The sequence below is a fragment of the Pristiophorus japonicus genome, chromosome 1, assembly GCF_044704955.1.
Source record: "Pristiophorus japonicus isolate sPriJap1 chromosome 1, sPriJap1.hap1, whole genome shotgun sequence".
Classification (NCBI taxonomy): domain Eukaryota; kingdom Metazoa; phylum Chordata; class Chondrichthyes; family Pristiophoridae; genus Pristiophorus; species Pristiophorus japonicus.
The window spans coordinates 53204130-53226512 of NC_091977.1; the positions used below are offsets into that span (position 1 = coordinate 53204130).

Here is a 22383-nt window from a genome sequence, read left to right on the forward strand (position 1 = left end):
TAGAAATAAATGATTCCCACCTTTTTTGAAATTGGGTAATGTAGTCTTGAGGGTGTATGGACTTTGAGTTGGAAGAATTTAGGACAGTCATTGTCCAAGCCCTGATATCTAGTGAGAATATTGAATTGCTGTGTGGCTAGGCCGAGATGTTAAATGCTTTGTGGTTTTCAGAATAAATCTACTTAAATTTAAACGTTACTAAGCCAAATTGAGCCTATCATGTATTACAACCACCAATTTCCTTCTGTCCTTTTTATTGTAAAGCAAGTTTTAATTTGGTTCAGAATTGTCTGTTTCTATATGTTCAAGGAAGTCACAGACTCTGGAGCAACATCAATGAAAACATATTATAACCTCCAACATAAGGAAGTGCACGGTGTTGATTGTGACTGGTAGAAGGGTACTCAATTTACCCAGTTTACTTACTGCCTCATGTTTAAAGTTTCTTTTGGTATTAAAATTTGTGATAATTGCATCATGTTTTACAAATCATGCTAATTAAAACGAGCTATTTGTAATATTTTAAATCGCCATGAGCTTAAAACTTCACTGAAAAAAATGACATTTGAAGAAAACAAATGGTTAAACCACCTTTTGGAATATTGTCATCAAAAATCTTATACAATATGATTTTCAGCTTGTCCATAGAACCTGTGTATTACCTATGGCTGCATTTACGCTACAAGTCTAGTATCCATTACAGAGCAGTTTTGCTTCATACTGACATTGCAGTTAAATCTGGTCTGAATCTGCTGTTGAGACCCAACTTGACACTGCCGAAATGAAGGAGCCTTTTTGGATGAGGGAGTCTTACTCTGGATGCTTCAGAGTCAGTTTAAGCCTTCGCATCCAATTTACAATTACAGATTAAATGTTGGTGCGAAGCAGTTTCAGCTTTGCACTGCTAAACTTGTAGATCAGAATGTAAAGTAAGATTTAACTGTAATTATAGTTTATTGTTTATTTTGTTTCTTTAACCATCTGCAATTGCATGACATTTTCTAAGTGAAATGTTGGCAATTCAGTAAGGAAATTTGTCAAAAATCTATTGGGAGGCAAAAGTAATATTTCGAACAAACAAGAAAACATGCAAAAAACCTCAACTAGTCAGTAAAAGTTGGAAATGGCAAACACAAGTCATTTTTCTTTTGTTTATGTAATCAAACATGATGCCACTGTTTTTAAAACTTGTATTAATCATGAAATTTAAAGTATCCTGTACTTACAAATCGGAATTTGCAGGAATGAGTACTGTGAACACAGTACTGTGATTGAATTTCCCTTCAACCTTCTAAACCTGAAGAAAGCTTGTTGAAATTTTAAAATTGAAGCATGTTGCACTTAATTTTGAACAGGGTAGCACTATGTTAAATGAAGAAAAGAAAAAAAACTGATGAGGACTAACAATCAAATGCATAATTTAACAAACCATGGTAGTGATGAAGATTGCGTGATCACATAGAGAAAAACAAACAGGAGCAAGCAGGCTTCTTGGATAAATCTAATGTAGGCACTGAGCTATTGAAAAAAAAAATCTGATCCATATTTTAAATATAAAGAAACAAATTGTCTATATCTTTCTGCCCGATCTGTTTTTAAGTGTGAACAAAATGGTATCAGTGGGAGATCTGTCAATGCATTTGGTTTGTCAATGATTGTGTATAAATGTGGGCAGAGTAAGAAATAAAATTTGCACAGTAAAATACGATTTCATTTGCCTTCTCAGCAGCTCCATTGCTCGTGCTGTGGTGTGAAATTTTCATTTTACATAGTTTGCAGGCAAAGGCTATGAATTATGCATTGAGCTAGAGAAATCCTCAATCTCCTGCTTTGTGCCACAAATGCATTTATCTAAGTTCCATCTCTATTACTAGGATGAATCTCCGATTCGGGAATATTTGATCAGATATGGTTTTAACTTCATTATTTGTTTCTGTTATTAAGCCTTTTCTGTGACGGTTACTTTGTCTGTCTGTCACAGGAGAATCTGGGTAGCTAGTGACTGGATTGTCATGCATTTTTCTTTTTATAATAGAATTTTTATTATCCAAACTCATGGAAATAGTTATATCTGACATTTTCGACAAATGCATCGGAAAAATACAAACCTGAGACATTTAACATCCCACAGGTAGAGGGTGTCATTCTCTTGGAGTAAAATAATTGAAATATTTTTTATTTCAGATTTAGCTTTTGTTAAACTTACAAATTCTACTTCTTTGTGCAAAGTGGATTGATGATCCACTAAATGAAAGGAATTGCTATAAAATCATCTGTGAAATGTAACTTTGTGTGACTTGCACAGTGACAACCCTTGTTACTCTGGGTATGAGAAAATGAATGCATCATAGGAGTGTGGGAACAGGGGTAGGCCATTCAGCCCCTTGAGCCTGTCCCGCCATTCCATTAAATCATGGCTGATTTGTGCCTCAAGTCTGTTGTAAGTCAGTTGTGGCTTAGTGGAAGCACTCTGAGTCAGAAGGTTGTGGATTCAAATCCCCAATGCCGTACTAAGGAGGAGCTGCACTGTCGGAGGTGCCTTTTTTGGATGAGATGTTAAACCGAGGCCCTGTCTGCACACTCAGGTGGATGTAGAAGATCCCATGGCACTATTTTGAAGAAGAGCAGGCAAGTTCACCGCTGGTGTCCTGGCCAATACTTGTCTTTCAACCAACATCACTAAAAGGGATATAAATCTGCAAAGGGATATAGATAGACTAAGTGAGGACAGTAAGGTGGCAGATGGAGTATAATGTGGGGAAATGTGAGATTATTCATTTTGGTAGGAAGAATAGAAAAACAGAATATTTTTTAAATGGTGAGAAGCTATTAAATGTTGCTGTTCAGATACACCAAGTTTGTGCAAGAAACACAAAGCTAGCATGCAGGTACAGCAAGCAATAAGGAAGTCATGTTGTCCTTTATTGCAAGGGGGTTAAAGTATAAGAGTAAGGAAGTCTTGCTACAATTGTACAGGACCTTGGTGAGACCACAACCTGGACTACTGTGCATAGTTTTGGTTTCCTTATCTAAGGAAGGATATACTTCCTTGGAGGCGGTATAACGGAGGTTCACAAGATTGATTCCTGGGATGAGAGAGATGTCTTATGATGATAGATTGTGTAGAATGGGCCTGCTCTCTGAAGTTTAGAAGAATGAGGGGTGATCTCATTGAAACTACAAGATTCTGAAGGGGATTAACAGGGTTGATGCTGAGAGGTGGTTCCCCTGGCTGGAGTGTCTAGAACTAGGGGACACAGTCTTGGGATAAGGGGTAGGCCATTTAAGACAGAGATGAGGAGGAATTTCTACACTCGGAGGGTTGTGAATCTTTGGAATGCTCTGCCCCAGAGGACTGTGGCTGCTGAGTCTTTGAATATATTCAATGCTAAGATAGATAGATCTTTCGCATCTAGGGGAATAAAAGGATATGGAGATCGGGCGGGAACGTGTTGAGGTCGATGATCAGCCATGATCCTATTGAATGGTGGAGCAGGCTCGAGGGGCCGTAAGGAATACTGCTCCTATTTCTGATGTTCTTAAAAATGATTATCTGGTCATTATGCCATTGCTGTTTATGGGAGCTTGCTGTGCACAAATTGGCCACATTTCCTACAATACAATAGAGTGACTACACTTCAGAAAGTACTTAATTTGCTGTAAAGCACTTTGGGACATCCTAAGGTCGTGAATGGCACTATATGGGCCCAAGTTTCGAGCTGCGCCTAGAACGGCGCAGTCCCAACCTGGACGCCTGTTTTTCGCGCCACAAAGTGCGCCTAAAAAAAACTTCCAGATTCTCCAGCTCCCTGTAGGCCCTCTGGCCCTCGGCGCAGCGCAGCACGAGCAGTAGGGGGTGGAGCCAGGTCCCTGTGCTGAAAACAGTGCCGGGACCTCTGCACATGCGCGCTACAGTGGGCGCGCATGTGCAGTAGCTCCAGGCGCCCAAAACTGTGTGGGAGGGGCAGAAGCACGCAGCCCCTAACCCTGGCCAAATGGCCTCACTGGGGCTGCGTGAATAAGGCTCCTCCAACGCCCAGCTCCTGCTTCCGACTCGACTCCTTCCCACCCCCCCCCCCCCCCCCCCCCGGACCGGACCCCGACCCGACTCCTGCTCTCCCCCCCCCCCCCCCGCCCTGGACTGGACCCGACTCCCGCTTCTCTCCCCCCCCTCCCCCCCCCCCCTGCCCCCGGACTGGACCTGCCCCGACCCGACTCCCGCTTGCCCGCCCCTAGACCGGACCCGACCCCAACCCGACTCCCGCTTCCCCCGGCCGAACCCGACCCAACTCCCGCTTCCCCCTGCCCTCGGACCGGACCTGACACCGACCCAACTCCCGCTTCCCCCCCCCCCCCCCCGCCCAGACTGGATCCAACCCGACCTCCCTCCCCCCGACCTGACCTCCCTCTCCCTCCCTCCCCCCGACCCGAACCGAACCGACCTCCCTCCCACCACACCCCCCGATCCGCGCTCCCCCCGACCCGACCCAACGCCACCTACCTGTAAATCTGGTGCTGGGGACGGGCCCTGCCCGAAGTCTCGGGCCCGGCCCGTTCAACCTCCCTCCCCCTTCTCCTCCCCCCCACCCCCCCAATCTCCTTTCTCTTCCCCCCCCCCCAATCTCCTTTCTCTCCCCCCCCCCCCATCTCCTTTCTCACCCCCCCCCATCTCTTTTCTCCCCCCCCCCCCATCTCCTTTCTCTTCCCCCCCCCCCTCCATCTCCTTTCTCCCCCCCCATCTACTTTCTCTCCCCCCCCCCCATCTACTTTCTCTCCCCCCCCCCCTCATCGACTTTCTCTCCTCCCTCCCCTCCCCATCTCCTTTCTTGTTCTTCCTCCCCCCCATATCTCCCTTCTCCCCCCCCCCCAAATCTCCCATCTCCTCCTCCCCCCCCCCCCCATCTCCTCCTTCTTCCCCCCCCATCTCCTCCTTCCCCCCCCCCCCATCTCCTCCTTCCCCCCCCCCCCCATCTCCTCCTTCCCCCCCCACCATCTCCTCCTTCCCCCCCCCCCCATCTCCTCCTTCCCCCCCCCATCTCCTCCTTCCCTCCCCCCCATCTCCTCCTTCCCCTCTCCTCCTTCCCCCCCCCCCATCTCCTCCTTCCCCCCCCCCCCCAATCTCCTCCTTCCCCCCCCCCATCTCCTCCTTCCCCCCCCCCCGCATCTCCTCCTTCCCCCCCCCCGCATCTCCTCCTTTCCCCCCCCCCATCTCCTCCCTCCTTCCCCCCCCCATCTCCTTCTTCCCCCCCCATCTCCTCCTCATCTCCTCCCCCCCCATCTCCTCCTCATCTCCTCCCCCCCATCTCCTCCTTTCCCCCCCCATCTCCTTCTCCCCTCCCATCTCCTCCTCCCCCCTCCCCCCCTCCTCTCTCCCTCTACCCCCCTCTGTCAGAAACATAGACAGAGAATGAGAGACACACACAGACAGACAGAGAGATAGAGACACACACAGACAGACAGAGAGATAGAGACACACTGGGGGGTGGCATCCCAGCACGCTGTTGGAGGGCTCCTGGTGCTGCAGTCGGTAAGTTTAAAAAAAAGTTTTATTTATTGATTTTTTTTAAATTATTTCTTATTAATTTTTTTGATTGATTTATTGGTTGATTTATTGATGTATTTATCATATTATTGATGATGGCTCTTTATTTGTAAAACTGAAGTCTTTAATGTTTGTAAACTTCCTTTTAAACCCCCCCCTCCCCATTCCCTACGCCTGATTTGTAACCTACGCCTGATTTTCTAAAGTGTAGACAAGGTTTTTTTCGAATGTACAAAAATCTTCACTTACTCCATTCGAAGTTAGTTTGGAGTAAGTTTTCACTGACGAAACTTTGAAAACAGGCGTAAGTGGCCGGACATGCCCCCTTTTGAAAAAAAAATTCTGTTCCAAAGTGAAACTCTTCTAACTGACTAGAACTGGAGCAAACTAAATGGCGAGAATTCCGATTTCTAAGATACTCCGTTCTACACCAGTTGCTCCTAAAAAATCAGGAGCAAATCATGTCGAGACTTGGGGCCAAAAAATGTAAGTCTTTCTATTTATCCACCCTTGTTCCAAATCCCTAACACAAATCTATCAATCTCAGTCCGAGCAAATTCAATTGACCAATCATTCACAACCTTTTTGGGGAGAGAGTTCCAGATGTGAAAAAGTGCTTCCTCATTTCACTCCGAAGTAGCCTAGCTATAATTTTAAGAGTGTGCCCCCTTGTTCTGGATTTTCCCCACCAGAGGAAATAATTTCTCTGTATCTATCGGATAGAATCCCATTATAATTTTACAGACCTTGATTGGATTTCCCTTCAACCGTCGAATAATAATTGCTTGAATGTCCCATTCCTGTTTCCCTTTTGAACCTGAATTGGAGCATGAGAATTTGAGCATTTCTAAAATTGGGTTGTCAGGATAGTGCTGAAACATATGAAGGAGACAGAAATTAAAGCTTGCATCACATTTTATTCAGTTCCTAATATGTACCAACCCGTCTGCTGGGAAACAAACCAGCTAAAAATATCTATATATTTGTAATTGTCTGGCGTGTATCCACAAGAACTGGGCAAAGTGTCTGCAGGCATGAAGAATATTGATCAGCTCAAATTTCATGTTCACTTAAAAGTCAGCAATCAAAAAACAGTTAATCTGATGTTCACAAAAATTAGGAGCCAATACCGTCGTCACCTCTTTTCTCTCTCTCCTCCATCTCCAAAAATTAGCCTTTGGAGGCAATGATTGTTCTATCATATCTTTTGTTTTTATTGCACTTTCCTAACAAAAATATTCAACTCCGTGTCCCCCAGTATTAATTTTAGCCCCTGAGTGACATCATCTGCTCTGTGAAGATACATGGTACAGTGGCGAAAAGGCAATCAAATCAGAGTAAAAACACAGAACTGACCAGACATAAAGAGCACAGAGGGGAGGAAACTGACTAGGAGCATGAGGTCAAATTTACATATATTGCTGAGAATTGAGTAAAAATGAGCAAAGTAAGGCATTAAACAACAGGAAGTGCTTCTAGTCCCATTTTCCTCAATGCTCACTTTCCTCATTGATCAAATGTCTTCCTCATTTGTCAACATTTCAGGAACTTAGATTTATAGGGATGAGTGTTGCATTGTTGAAAGAGACAAACATCAGGTGATACATTTATCTGAGACTCCATCTGCCTGTTCCAGTGGTTCAGAAGGATATTGAAGGTCCCATGGCACTGTTAAAAGAAGAGAGGAAGGCTTGACCATAATTCTTTCCTGAATCAACACCACCAGGAAACCGATTAACTGGTCATTCATGACATTGATGATTGAGACTTTACCATTCCCAAAATGGCGATTGTATTTACCAATATAACCTCAACTGCATTAAACAGTAATTTAATGCTGGATTTTGAGGGTTTTGGGCAAAAATGTAAGCGATACGTGAAAATAACCGTTTTCGCTGCGTTACCAATTTAAGACCGAACTTTTGGCACTTTGTGCAATGCCTCCCTTTGCGAGACACCATCATTCGCGGCGCAAAAATGCGATCCTCACCTACTTTAGTGTGGGGCCAGGAGCGCTGCAAGAGAGGCCTTGGGAGGGGGGGAAAAAAATTCAAACAACATTATCAAGACCCATAGCTAAGAAATCGGTGCAAAAAAAATAAGAACTTTAACTTACCTTTTTTGCAGGTTTTCCAACTTACAGCTGCTGGCAGGGCTGCACAGACAGGTTTTACCTGTCGGTGTTCTGGGTGCAGCATACGGGTCGGGAGAGAGCCGAAACTCAGACGGTAACGCAATCGGCATCGTTCGACGTCCGGCACACCTCTCCCCGGCGGTACTTCGCATCTCCGCAGCAAACAAGGAGCCGAGGATTGCGGCTGGGTTTTCACCGCAGAGGGTCAAAACATGGCCCAAACCCGATTGCAAACCACCCGAAAATCCAGCCCATTATAATATTGTGTTTGAAGTACTTTGGGACATTGCGGAGATGTAGTAGGCATTATAGAGATCATAGAATCAGACAGTATGGAAGGAGGCCATTCGATCCATTGTGCCTAGGCCAGCTCTCTGAAATAACGACCAGTTAATCCCACTTCCCTGCTCTTTCGCCATAGCTCTGCAAAGTTTTCTTTAAGTTAAGATCCAATTAACTTTTGAAAGTTACTATTGAATCTGCTTCCACCTCCTTTTTAAGGCAATGTATTCCAGATCATCATAACTCGCTGAGTTTAAAAAAAAACATCCCCACTATTTATAAAGCCATGGATCCCATATACTATCTAAAAACAGAAAATGCTGGAAATACTCAGCAGGTCAGGTAGCATCTGTGGAGCGAGAAACCAAGTTAACGTTTCAGGTCGATGCCCTTCGTCAGAACTGGAAAATCCCATATACTTAGTAGGTTAAGTAGTTTTGTGAAGTTTGTGCATTGTATATGGTTAATACAAAGAAAGGACTTGATTGGTGAAATGGTCTTTTCTTCTTTCTGATTTTCTGATAGTGACACACCAAAGGGTAAATACTTAGTATTTCTTGAATAAATGTTATTTTCTAACTGTTGCTTCTAACCTAAGAACTGTCTCAAATACTGATCTTTGAATAGTTGCACAGGAGTGCCTCTTCATTGGTCATTTTACAATTTGTTTGAAGAAACTTGCATTTCTACAATTGGATTGCACTAAATGATGATGCTTGAATTCTCTGAAGGCTCCAAGTATGCCAGAACATATTTCCTGTACAAACCATTGGTAAATTTTGTTTTAAGAAGTTCAGATTTTAAAATAATTTTCTCAAGATGTGGTAGGCTATATATTATTGAAGACATTTTGTTCTGCGCAGCAATACTGGAGCAGTACCATCCTCTGCTCGTATGGTGAAACGGGTTAACCCCTCCATTTCTCTTATTCCCTCTGGCCCCCCCACAAGTTCCCCATTAACTTGGTTCCTGATGTCTGTTGGGCCACCTTGTTGAGAAGTGCAAGCTCCTCCAGACGAAAGAGATGATCGAAGACTATCTAAAGATCACTCTTGTATTTCCTTGTGACTTGCTTCACAGTGGCTTTGGCACGTTGCTGTCTTTCCATCTCTGCTGTGGTTGGTGCATGGTGTAAAGGAACCAAGCACAGTGCAAGGGAGACAAACGTGGCTCTTGCTTTCTAGAATCATACAGCACAGAAGGAGGTCATTTGGCCCATTGTATCTGCACCAGCTCTTTCAAAGAGCAATCTCCTGCTCTTTCCCCATATCCCTGCAATTTTTTCTCCAAGTATTTATCCAATTCCCATTTGAAGGCTGCTATTGAATTTGTATCCATCATCTGATCAGGCAGTGCATTCCAAATCCTAACCACTCATTGTGTGGGGAAAAAATTCCTCATGTTGCCGCTGGTTCTTTTGCCTGTTGCCTTAAATCTGAGCCCTCTGGTTATTGACCCTTCCGCCATTGGAAACAGTTTCTCTTTATATACTCTATCTAAACCTTTCATGATTTTAAACACCTCAATATAATCTCCTCTTAAACTTCTCTGCTCCAAGGAGAAAAACCCCAGTTTCTCTAGTCTATCCACCTATCTGTGCCTCAATGCGAAGTGTATTTGTAATAAGGTGGACGAATTAACTGCACAGGCAGCAATTAATGAATATGATATAATTGGCATCACGGAGACATGGCTCCAGGGTGACCAAGGCTGGGAACTCAACATCCAGGGGTACTCAGCATTCAGGAAGGATAGTCAGGAACGAAAAGGAGGTGGGGTAGCGTTGCTGGTTAAAGAGGAAATTAACGCAATATTAAGGAAGGACATTAGCTTGGAGGATGTGGAATCTGTATGGGTGGAGCTGCGGAATACCAAGGGGCAGAAAATGCTGGTGGGAGTTGTGTACAGACCACCAAACAGTAGTAGTGAGGTTGGGGACAGCATCAAACAAGAAATTAGGGCGGCGTGCAATAAAGGTACAGCAGTCATCATGGGTGACTATTCTACACATTGATTGGGCTAACCAAACTGGTAGCAATGCGGTTAAGGAGGAGAATTCCCTGCCGCAGAGAGTTGTTGATGCCAGTTCATTGGATATATTTAAGAGGGAGTTAGATATGGCCCTTACGGCTAAAAGGATCAAGGGGTATGGAGAAAAAGCAGGAAAGGGGTACTGAAGGAATGATCAGCCATGATCTTATTGAATGGCGGTGCAGGCTCGAAGGGCTGAATGGACTACTCCTGCACATATTTTCTATGTTTCTATGTTTCTCTGGCTCAGAAAGGGAACAATTTAAATGGTGAAGTCCCATTCCTGAAGGTAGTGAACTGTTCTTAGAGATCTTTTTAATTTTCCATTTTTTGCCCCTTTTGTCTCTTTTCTCTCTCTCTCTCTCTCTCTTAATCCAACCTCACTATTTCTTTTTCTTTGCCTAATGTGACTCCAATTCACCCCATTTCCTTCTCCATCCTGAAATCCTTAAATGGTTAAGATCGTCGGTCCTGTTGTTCACCAAGGTCACAGATGCCTTGCACTTCCAGCAAAGCAGGGCAAATTTTTTGAGCTGAAGAGCGAGGGAGAAGGGTCTAACTAACGGGGTGTGCCGCAAGAAGCCCCGCTCGAGCAAAATCTGGGCCATTTCTTTGGTCTTTAAACTGTTAAAATTCGAGGCATATAATGCTTCACTAGGGAATAGATTTCTTTACAAATATAGAATCATAACTTTGAAAACAAATGAATGAAAAAGGAACAGCAACGTATTCTTCAATCTTTTGAGAACTGTAATTACATTAACTTCAGAGTTCACTTTTGACACAATTATGGGTCTCAACAGACCACTTTGAAAATAATGGAACCTTAATAAACGACCCAATATTCTTGAGTTCAGACCTAGGAGGCAGATTACTAGAGGTTAATGCATTCAGATATGCAAGAATCTTTTTTAAATGCTTTCATAATGCTAAATAAATTAAATTGAACAGAGATGTGAGTTTTTTAAGTTAAAAGAAACCAAAAGCCACTTAGATTTAAATACAGACTCTCAAAGTGACACCCCTCTTATGCTCGTGTACTTGGGTAACTTGAAACTGTGAAACAAACGAAAGCCAAACTAAACCAGATATTAAGCATAGTCTGACAGATGAACAACATGCTCCTCATAAAATATAAAATCAACATTTCACGGATACCGCTTTCTGTCTGTCCTATTACTTGGGGCAAAATTCAAAGGCCTATCCAGATATTAATAGCTAAAATTTGGCAAAACATCGTTTTCAAATAACCTGGTGTATGTAGCCCCAATAATAAAGTGCAGTGCAGAGTATAATTTGTGTTTTTAAAAATAAAAAAAAATGTTGCTTGCTTGCTGTTTTTGATATACATCAATGACTTGGACTTGGGGGTACAGGACACAATTTTGAAATTTGTAGATGACCCGAAACTTGGAAGTGTAGTAAACACTGAGGAAGATAGTAATACACTTCAAGAGGACATAGACGGGCTGGTGCAATGGGCGGACACATAGCAGATGCAAGTCAACGCAGAAAAGTGTGAGGTGATACATTTTGGTATGAAGAATGAGGAGAAACAATACATGCTAAATGGTATAATTTTAAAGGGGGTGCAAGAAGAGAGAGACCTGGGGGTGCTTGTGCATAAATCTTTGAAGGTGGCAGGACAGGTTAACAAAGCAGTTAATAAATCATACAGATTCTAGGCTTTATAAATATAGGCAGAAAGTACAAAAGCCAGGAAGTAATGCTAAAAACACAAGTTCAGCCCCAGCTGTGGCATATTGTATCAAATTCTGGGCACCACACTTTAGGAACGATCAGAAGGCTTTAGAGAGGGTACAGAAGAGATTTATTAGAATGGTTCCAGGGATGCAGAATTATAGTTAGAAACATAGGAAATCGGTGCAGGAGTAGGCCATTCGGCCCTTTGAGTCTGCACCAACATTCAATAAGATCGTGACTGACCCTTCACCTCAGTACTCCTTTCCTGCTTTCTCTCCATACCGCTTGATCCCTTTAGCCGTAAGGGCCATATCTAACTCCCTCTTGAATATATCCAATGAACTGGCATCAACAACTCTGCAGTAGGGAATTTCACACGTTAACAACTCTGAGTGAAGAAGTTTCTCCTAATCTCAGTCCTAAATGGCTTACCCCTTATCCTTAGACTGTGTCCCCTAGTTCTGGACTTCCCCAACACCGGAAACATTCTTTCTGTATCTAACCTGTACAGTCCCATCAGAATTTTATATGCTTCTATGAAATCCCCTCATCCTTCTAAACTCCAGTTGATTCAGTCTCAAGAACATAAGAACATGGAACAGGAGTAGGCCATCTACCCCTCGAGCTTGCTCCGCCATTCAACAAGATCATGGCTGATCTGGCCGTGGACTCAGCTCCACTTACCCGCCCGCTCCCCATAACCCTTAATTCCCTTATTGGTTAAAAATCTATCTATCTGTGATTTGAATACATTCAATGAGCTAGCCTCAACTGCTTCCTTGGGCAGAGAATTCCACAGATTCACAACCCTCTGGGAGAAGAAATTCCTTCTCAACTCGGTTTTAAATTGGCTCCCCCGTATTTTGAGGCTGTGCCCCCTAGTTCTAGTCTCCCCGACCAGTGGAAGCAATCTCTCTGCCTCTATCTTGCCTATCCCTTTCATTATTTTAAATGTTTCTATAAGATCACCCCTCATCCTTCTGAACTCCAACGAGTAAAGACCCAGTCTACTCAATCTATCATCATAAGGTAACCCCCTCATCTCTGGAATCAGCCTAGTGAATCATCTCTGTACCCCCTCCAAAGCTAGTATATCCTTCCTTAAGTAAGGTGACCAAAACTGCACGCAATACTCCAGGTGCGGCCTCACCAATACCCTGTACAGTTGCAGCAGGACCTCGCTGCTTTTGTACTCCATCCCTCTCGCAATGAAAACCAACATTCCATTCGCCTTCCTGATTACCTGCTGCACCTGCAAACTAACTTTTTGGGGTTCATGCACAAGGACCCCCAGGTCCCTCTGCACCGCAGCATGTTGTAATTTCTCCCCATTTAAGTAATATTCCCTTTTACTGTTTTTTTTTTTCCCCCAAGGTGGATGACCTCACATTTTCCAACATTGTATTCCATCTGCCAAACCTTAGCCCATTCGCTTAACCTATCTAAATCTCTTTGCAGCCTCTCTGTCTCCTCTACACAACCCGTTTCCCACTAATCTTTGTTTCATCTGCAAATTTTGTTACACTACACTCTGTCCCCTCTTCCAGGTCATCTATGTATATTGTAAACAGTTGTGGTCCCAGCACCGATCCCTGTGGCACACCACTAACCACCGATTTCCAACCCGAAAATGACCCATTTATCCCGACTCTCTGCTTTCTGTTAGCCAGCCAATTCTCTATCCATGCTAATACATTTCCTCTGACTCCACGTACCTTTATCTTCTGCAGTAATCTTTTGTGTGCCACCTTATCGAATGCCTTTTTGAAATCTAAATACACCACATCCATCGGTATACCTCTATCCACCATGCTTGTTATATCCTCAAAGATTTCCAGTAAATTAGTTAAACATGATTTCCCCTTCATGAATCCATGTTGCGTCTGCTTGATTGCACTGTTCCTATCTAGATGTCCCACTATTTCTTCCTTAATGATAGCTTCAAGCATTTTCCCCACTACAGATGTTAAACTAATCGGCCTATAGTTACCTGCCTTTTGTCTGCCCCCTTTTTTTAAACAGAAGCGTTACATTAGCTGCTTTCCAATCCGCTGGTACCTCCCCAGAGTCCAGAGAATTTTGGTAGATTATAACAAATGCATCTGCTATAACTTCCGCCATCTCTTTTAATACCCTGGGTTGCATTTCATCAGGACCAGGGGACTTGTCTACCTCGAGTCCCATTAGCCTGTCCAGCACTACCTCCCTAGTGATTGTCTCAAGGTCCTCCCTTCCCACATTCCCATGACCAGCAATTTTTGGCATGGTTTTTGTGTCTTCCACTGTGAAGACCGAAGCAAAATAATTGTTTAAGGTCTCAGCCATTTCCACATTTCCCATTATTAAATCCCCCTTCTCATCTTCTAAGGGACCAACATTTACTTTAGTCACTCTCTTCCGTTTTATATATCGGTAAAAGCTTTTACTATCTGTTTTTATGTTTTGCGCAAGTTTACTTTCGTAATCTATCTTTCCTTTCTTTATTGCTTTCTTAGTCATTCTTTGCTGTCGTTTAAAATTTTCCCAATCTTCTAGTTTCCCACTAACCTTGGCCACCTTGTACGCATTGGTTTTTAATTTGATACACTCCTTTATTTCCTTGGTTATCCACAGCTGGTTATCCCTTCTCTTACTGTCTCTCCTCATATGACAGTCCAGCCATCCCTGGAATCAGTCTGGTGAACCTTCGCTGCACTCCCTCAATAGCAAGAACGTCCTTCCTCAGATTAGGAGACCAAAACTGAACACAATAATATTCCAGGTGAGGCCTCACCAAGGCCCTGTACAACTGCAGTAAGACCTCCCTGCTCCTATACACAAATCCCCTAGCTATGAAGGCCAACATACCATTTGCCTTCTTTACCGCCTGCTGTACCTGCATGCCCACTTTCAGTGACTGATGAACCATGACACCCAGGCCTCGTTGCACCTTCCCTTTTCCTAATCTGCCATTCAGATAATATTCTGCCTTCGTGTTTTTGCCCCCTAAATGGATAACCTCACATTTATCCACATTATACTGCATCTTCCATGCATTTGCCCACTCACCTAACCTATCCAAGTCACCCTGCAGCCTCTTAGCGTCCGCCTCACAGCTCACACCACCACCCAGTTTAGTGTGATCTGCAAAATTGGAGATATTACACTCAATTCCTCCATCTAAATCATTAATGTATATTGTAAATAGCTGGGGTCCCAGCACTGAGCCCTGCGGCACTCCACTAGTCACTGCCTGCCATTCTGAAATGGACCTGTTTATCCAGACTCTCTGCTTCCTGTCTGCCAACCAGTTCTCTATCCACGCTAGTACATTACCCCCATTACCACGCGCTTTGATTTTGCACACCAATCTCTTGTGCGGGACCTTGTCAAAAGCCTTTTGAAAGTCTAAATACAACACATCCACTGGTTCCAGAGAGATTCAGTGGCTTTGCAGGAACATAAATCTCCTCATAAAAATGGTGTTAAGTAGCAGCCCTAACATTCTGACTCATTTAATTGGCAATTAATGCGCAATTGCAGCAATTTGATGAAATTCTGGGAGGCTGAGGACGAGCTGCTGTTTTCGCGAGTCTAATGACATAGGGGAGCAAATCGGCCAGCAACTTGTGGTGATTTGCAATTCACAGGGTATCTCTTCCTCGCCACAAGTTGCTGGATGATTTATACTTTAATAACGGCCAACACCATTAAACTAGTCATTATCTTGGCGGCAAAATCTGGACCAATGACATCCTTTAACTGTGACCGTGGTGGATTATTTCTCCTCAATTTCTCTGCAGCCTTTGACACAGTCGACTGTGTAAACTCCTTACTCGACAGTATGAAACCACACGAGGCACATTCTGGGGACAAGGTCACTCTGTGACCTTAACTCTTTATTCACAGGACTCCAAAGACGATGGCCCTGTGTGGGACCTCCCTTTTTATATCTGTGTGATCAGGAAGGAGTGTCTCCCACAAGTTCACCCCTTGTGGTCAAGGTGTGCATCTCGGTTGAGTGTATATAGTAAAACATTGGTATTACATTGTGGTTACATACATGATATCACCTCCCCTGCCCCCCCTCCCCCCAAAGTCTTATTGGGATCATAGGTTTAGTCTTTCAGGTGGTCTACACTCCCTCATGGAGCGCCGCAGTTGGGGCTCTGGTTGTTGGGCACTAACGTGAGTGTCTGTCACCTGTGGTGATTCCGGCCTGTCCGGGCTGACCGCAGGGACTGTGCATTCTTCTGATTGCTCTTGTTGCTCTATCACTGGCGATGTTAGCTCCATCTCATGGTCTTCTTCAGGTTCCTCCGTGTCGATGCTGAACCTTTTTTTTTTACTTGGTCCAGATGCTTACGGCATATCTGACAATTGTTGAGTTTTACCATGATGACCCTATTCACCTCTTTGCCAATTACAGTGCCCTCAAGCCATTTGGGCCTCATGACGTGATTGAGGACGAATACAGGATCATTTATTTCTATATATCTCCCCCTCGAATTACGGTCATGGTACTCGTTTTGTGACTTGCGCTTGCCCTCAATTATGTCTGTCAGGACTGGATGAATGAGGGACAACCGAGTTTTGAGTGTCCGTTTCATTCGTAGCTCTGCGGGCGGGACCCCCGTGAGCGAGTGCGGTCGGGATCTATAGGCCAGCAGGAGATGCAATAGGCGGCATTGTAGGGAGGGTCCTTGAATCCTGAGCATTCCTTGCTTAATGATTTGAACTGCCCGTTCCGCCTGGCCATTGGAGGCCAGCTTGAATGGCGCAGTCCTGACATGGTTGATGCCATTGCCCGACATGAACTCTCTGAATTCGTAGCTTGTGAAACATATGGTCCATTATCACTAACCAGGATGTCCGGCAAGCCATGAGTTGCAAAGATCACACATAGGCTTTCCACGGTGGTGGATGGCGTGCATGAATTCAGAATGATGCACTCGATCCATTTCGAGTACGCATCTACCAAATAATGGGCCCGCGTAGTCAACTTGAATGTGTGACCATGGCCTGGTGGGCCAGGGCCACGGGCTGAGCGGGGTCTCCCTGGGGGCACTATCCAGCTGGGCACACGTCGTGCACCTGCGAACAGTGTTCCAGGTCTGAATCAATTCCAGGCCACCAAACGTGTGACTGGGCAATGGCCTTCATCAGCACAATGCCTGGGTGCTCGCTGTGCAGTTCCCTGATGAATGCCTCCCTGCCCTCCTGGGGTATAACTACCCGGTTGCCCCATAGTAGGCAGTCGGCTTCGATGGAGAGTTCATCCATCTGTCTGTGGAACGGTCTGACCTCCTCAGGGCTCCGTGTGCGGGCGCCCAATCTCCAGTCAGGACACATTTCTTAATCCGGGATAGGAGGGGATCTCTGTCCAGATTGGAATGGGGGAGCCTGCGCTGTCAAAGGCATCGATAGCCATGACTATCTGTGCTTTGCTCCGCTGCCCCCTCAGTAGTGGCCAGTGGAAGCATGCTGAGCGCGTCAGTGCAATTTTCAGTGCCGGGCCGGTGCCGGATGGAGTAGTCATAAGCAGCCAGCGTGAGAGCCCATCGCTGTATGCGAGCTGATGCGTTGGCATTGATAGTTTTGCTGTCTGACAACAGGGATGTTAATGGCTTGTGGTCCGTCTCTAATTCAAACTTCCTGCCAAAGAGGTACTGACTGATGCATTTTTTTTTACACCATCGACACATGAAAGCGCTTCATTCTCGAACATCCCATATCCCCATTCTGCTTGAGAGAATGACCTGGAGGCATAAGCCACAGGTTGGAGTTGACTGTCAGCATTGCCCTGCTGCAACACGCACCCAACCCCATTGGATGATGCATCACATGTCAGAACCAATTTTTTACAGGGGTCGTACAGGGTCAACAACTTGTTTGAACAAAGTAGGTTTCGCGCCTGTTCCTGACAGTCCCCCCAGAACCAATCACAACCCTTACACAGAAGCACGTGTAGCGGCTCCAACAACGTGCTCAAGTTCGGCAGAAAGTTCCCGAAATAATTCAACAGTCCCAGGAATGAACGCAACTCCAATGTGTTGCAGGGTCTGGGTGCTCGTTGAATCGCCTCTGTTTTGGATTCAGTGGGCCGAATCCCATCTGCAGCAACCCTCCTGCCCAGAAACTCAACCTCAGGAGCTAAGAACACACATTTAAACTTCTTAAATCGCAAGCCTTACCCGGTCCAGTTGGCGTAGCACCTCCTTCAGGTTGTGGAGGTGTTCCTCGGTGTCTCGACCCATGATGAGGATGTCGTCCTGGAATACAATCATTCTAGGAATGGATTTAAGCAGGCTTTACATGTTTTGTTGAAAAATCGCGGCCGCTGATCGAATGCCAAACGGGCACCTGTTATAAACGAACAGTCCCTTGTGCGTGGTGATGGTGGTCAGTAGTTTAGATTCGTCGGCCAGTTCCTGGGTCATATAGCCTGAATTGAAGTCCAGCTTGGTGAACAGCTTGCCGCCTGCCAGCGTGGCGAAGAAGTCCTCCGCTCTCGGGAGCGGGTATTGTTCTTGTAAGGACACCCAATTGATGGTGGCCTTGTAGTCGCCACAGATCCGGACAGAGCCATCCACTTTTAGGACGGGAACGATGAGGCTCGCCCAGTCGCTGAATTCAACAGGCAAGATGATGCCCTCTCTCAACAGCTGGTCCAATTCGCTCTCGATCTTTTCCCGCGTCACATACAGCACCGCTCTGGCTTTGTGGTGCACTGGCCTGGTGTCCGGGGTGATGTGTATCCCTACTTTAATGTCTTTGAAAGTCCCGTCGCCAGGTTGGAATAGTGAATTGAATTGTTGTAGGACTTGTGAGCACGAACTTCGCTCCACAAATGACATTGCGTGAACATCCCCCCCACCCCATTTTCAGTTCATCTCGGCTAATCAGCTCCTCCCCCACAGTGCGGGACCATTGCCCGGGACAGTCCAGAGCAACAGCTGATTCACTAACCGATTGTGTGTGACAGCCAACATTGCACTGCCTCGCACCGGAATGATTTCTTTAGTGTAAGTCCGTAATTGTGTCTCAATATGTGCTAATTTGGGTCTACTGGCTTTATGTGGCCATAGCTTCTCAAATTGCTGAACGCCCATGAGTGACTGGCTGGCCCCAGTGTCCAGCTCCATGCGTACTGGGATACCGTTTAATAAAACCCTCATCATCATTGGTGGCGATTTGGCGTATGAACTGTGAATATTCGCCACATGTACCCGCTGAACCTCGGCGTCCATCGATTTGCCCCAAAAGTCATCCTGCCTCAAAGCACCCTCTTCTGGTCCATCCGCCTCATTAGTCTGGTTGCAGACTTCCTGCACATTCGAGCTAAGTGGCCACTGAGATTGCAGTTCCTGCAGACAAACTGTTGAAATCTGCAAAATCTGGCTGAGTGTTTTCCCCCAGACCTCCAGCATGAGTTAAAGTTTCCATTGTTGGGAACAAAGGGACTATGGCCAGGCATTCCGCGCTGACTGTCCCTTTGACTGCTCTTAAGTACCCTGTTAGTGGGTGTCAATGGCCCCATCTCATGCTGCATTGTCCACTGTGATGACGTGAATGTCCATTCAGCCTGCCATTTTCTCTGTTGAAGTCCTACTCTGGGGTCTATTGCTACTTGGGGTGTATCGGACTGCTCCTGACTGCCTGCGGGGCTCTGAGTCGCATTGATGATGTTGATTCCCTGATCCATCGCTGCGTTCGAGGCAGAATTGCGCGTGTATATTATTTTCATCTCTTCCTCCCCCGCCATGAAAGTTTGAGCCATCAACGCTGCCGCTTCCAAGGTCAAATCTTTGGTCTCAATTAATTTGCGGAAAATTCCCGCATGACCGATGCCCTCGATAAAGAAGTCCCTGAGCATTTCCCTCCTGCAGGCGTCTGTGAACTTAGATGCTGGCCAAACGCCGGAGGTCCGCTACGAAGTCCGGTATGCTCTGTCCTTCACGATGTTGGTGGGTATCGAATCTGTGTCGGGCCATATGTATGCTACTCGCCGGTTTGAGGTGCTCCCCGATCAATTTGCTAAGTTCTTCAAAGTTTTGTCCGCCGGCTTTTCGGGTGTTCATAAGACCTTCGTGAGCGCCTCAGTCTTTGGTCCGCAGCTGATCAAAAGATGAGCCCTTCGTTTGTCGGCCGCTGCATCCCCCAGCCATTCTTTCGTAACGAAGCTTTGCTGAAGCCTCTCGACAAAATCGTCCCAGTCTTCCCGTTCCTCTGTGCTACTGGTGGCCATTCTTGTGGGTTGTGAATTCCCCTTTCTCGTCGCCAATGTAAAGTCCTTGCTCTACAGTATGAAACCACACGAGGCACATTCTGGGGACAAGGTCACTCTGTGACCTTAACTCTTTATTCACAGGACTCCAAAGACGATGACTCTGCGTGGGACCTCCCTTTTTATACCTGTGTGATCAGGTAAGGAGTGTCTCCCACAAATTCACCCCTTGTGGTCAAGGTGTGCATCTAGGTTGAGTGTATACAGTAATATAGTGGTGGTACATTGTGATTACATACATGACAGACTGCACCATTCATAATCAGCGTCTCTCCTCTGTTGTCCAGTTAAGACTGTCTTCACTTCATTCCACTCTTACTATCCATTTATATCGCCTGAGCATCTCCAGCAGTGACACTTCTCTCACTCTCATCTAGTTACCTCAGGAGTCCCCCTAATGATTTATTCTTGGCTCTCTCCTTTTCCTTATCGATAAGTTGCCCCATGATGACAACATCTGCAGACATGGGGTCAGATTCCATATGTAGCTGAGAACACCCATTTCTACTTCTTTGCACCTGTATTGACCCCTCCACTGCCCTTGTGCCTTCAGATTGCTTGTCCAATGTCCTATTTTGGATTGGCCACAATTTCCTCTGGTTAAATATTGGGAAGACTGAACTGATTTGTTTCTGGCCCCTGGTACAAATTTCATACCCTTGCCAACAATTCCATCCCCTCCCTGGCCATGGTCTCTGGCTGAATCAGACCGCTTTCAACCTGGGCATTCGATTGGACACAGAACTGAGTTTCCAACCCCAGATCCTCGTCACCACGAAGTCTGCCTACTTTCATCTGCATAACATTGTGTGTGTCTGCTGCTGAAATCCTTACCCATGCATTTGTCATCTCCCAGACTCAACTATTCCAATACTCGTGTTTAATTCCCTTCATGGTCTTGCCCTTCCCGATCTCCTCCAGCCTTAGAAGTCATCCACTCCCAGAATATTTCACTCTTCTGACCTCTTGTGCATCCCCCTCCCTTTGCCCCAATATTGCCTGCTGTGCCTTTGGCTGCCTAGGCCCCATGCTTTGGAATTCCCTTCCTAAATTTCTCTCTCTCTACCTACGGTCCTTCTTTAAGACTTCTGAAAGCCCATTTCTTTGACCAAACTTTTGGTCACCTCTCCAAATATCTCACTCTTTTGGTCAGATCCATATTTTTCTGGTTGTACCTCTGAAGCACTTTGGGACATTTTTCTACATTCAACATGCTAAATAAATTCAAGTGGGTCTGCCCTAGCCCTGAACTCTCATCTTTCTGTAATTTCTCTCCTATCTCCACTCATGCTCTCTGCGAGCTCATCTTGTTCATTAGACCCACTTCCTGGTCCCTAAACCCTATGCCCACTAAACTGTTGACCACCCAACTTTCCTTCCCTTGTTAGCTGACAATGTTGGTGGTTCGCTCCCCTCAGGCATGTCCCCCCTCCCCACCAAATCTGCCATCATTACCCACCTCCTCCAAAAAAAAAACACCTTTGACCCCTCTGTCCTTGCAAACTACTGCTAAATCTCCAAATTCACTTTCCTCTCATTCCCTTGAATGTATTGACGCCTCCAAAATCCGTGCCCATCTTTCCCGCAACTCCATGTTTGAACCCATCCAATCCGGTTTCTGCCCACGCCACAGAACTGAAACGGCACTCATCAAAGTCATCCTATGTGACTGTGACTGCAGAGCGCTATCGCTTCTCGTCCTTCTTGATATCTCTCCAACTTTGACACAGTTGGCCACACCTTCCTCCTCCCTGGTTACAACTGGTTCCATTCTTATCAATCCAATCATAGCCAGAGAATCACCTGCAGTGGCTCGTCTTCCCCATCCCGCACCATTACCTCTGGAGTACCCCAAGGTTCTGTTTTTGGCCCCCTCTTGTTTCTCATCTACATGCTGCCCTTCTGCAGCATCATCCGAAAACTCAATGTCAGGTTCCACATATATACTAACGATACCCAGCTCTACCTCACCACCACTTCTCTCAAACCCTTCACTGTCTCTGATTTGTCACTTTGCTTGTCTGACATCTAATGCTGGATAAACAGAAATTTACTCCAACTAAATATTAGGAAGACCAAAGCCATTGTCTTCGGTCCCTGTCACAAACCTCGTTCCCTAGCAGCCAACTCCATACCTCTCCCTGGTCACTGCTTGAGACTGAACCAGACAGTTTGCAACCTTGGGTTCAATTTGACCCTGAAATGAGCTTCGGACCACATCCACTCCATCACAAAAACCGCCTACTTCCACCTCCGTAACATCACACATCTCGGACCCTGCCTCCTCCGCTCATCTGCTGCTGAAATTCTCATCCATGCCTTTGTTACCTCCAGACTTGACTCTTCCAATGCACTCCTGACCAGCCTCCCATTTTCCACCCTCTATAAACTTGAGCTCATCCAAAGCACTGTTGCCCATATCCT

The 22383-nt window shown here is 45.6% G+C and overlaps 1 protein-coding gene across 1 annotated transcript in view; it reads left to right on the plus strand.

The window, feature by feature from the left end:
- The window catches only part of ap3b1a (adaptor related protein complex 3 subunit beta 1a), a 319942-nt gene that overhangs the window by 186593 nt on the left and 110966 nt on the right, over positions 1 to 22383 (plus strand). The gene's annotated exons all lie outside the window — the stretch shown is intronic.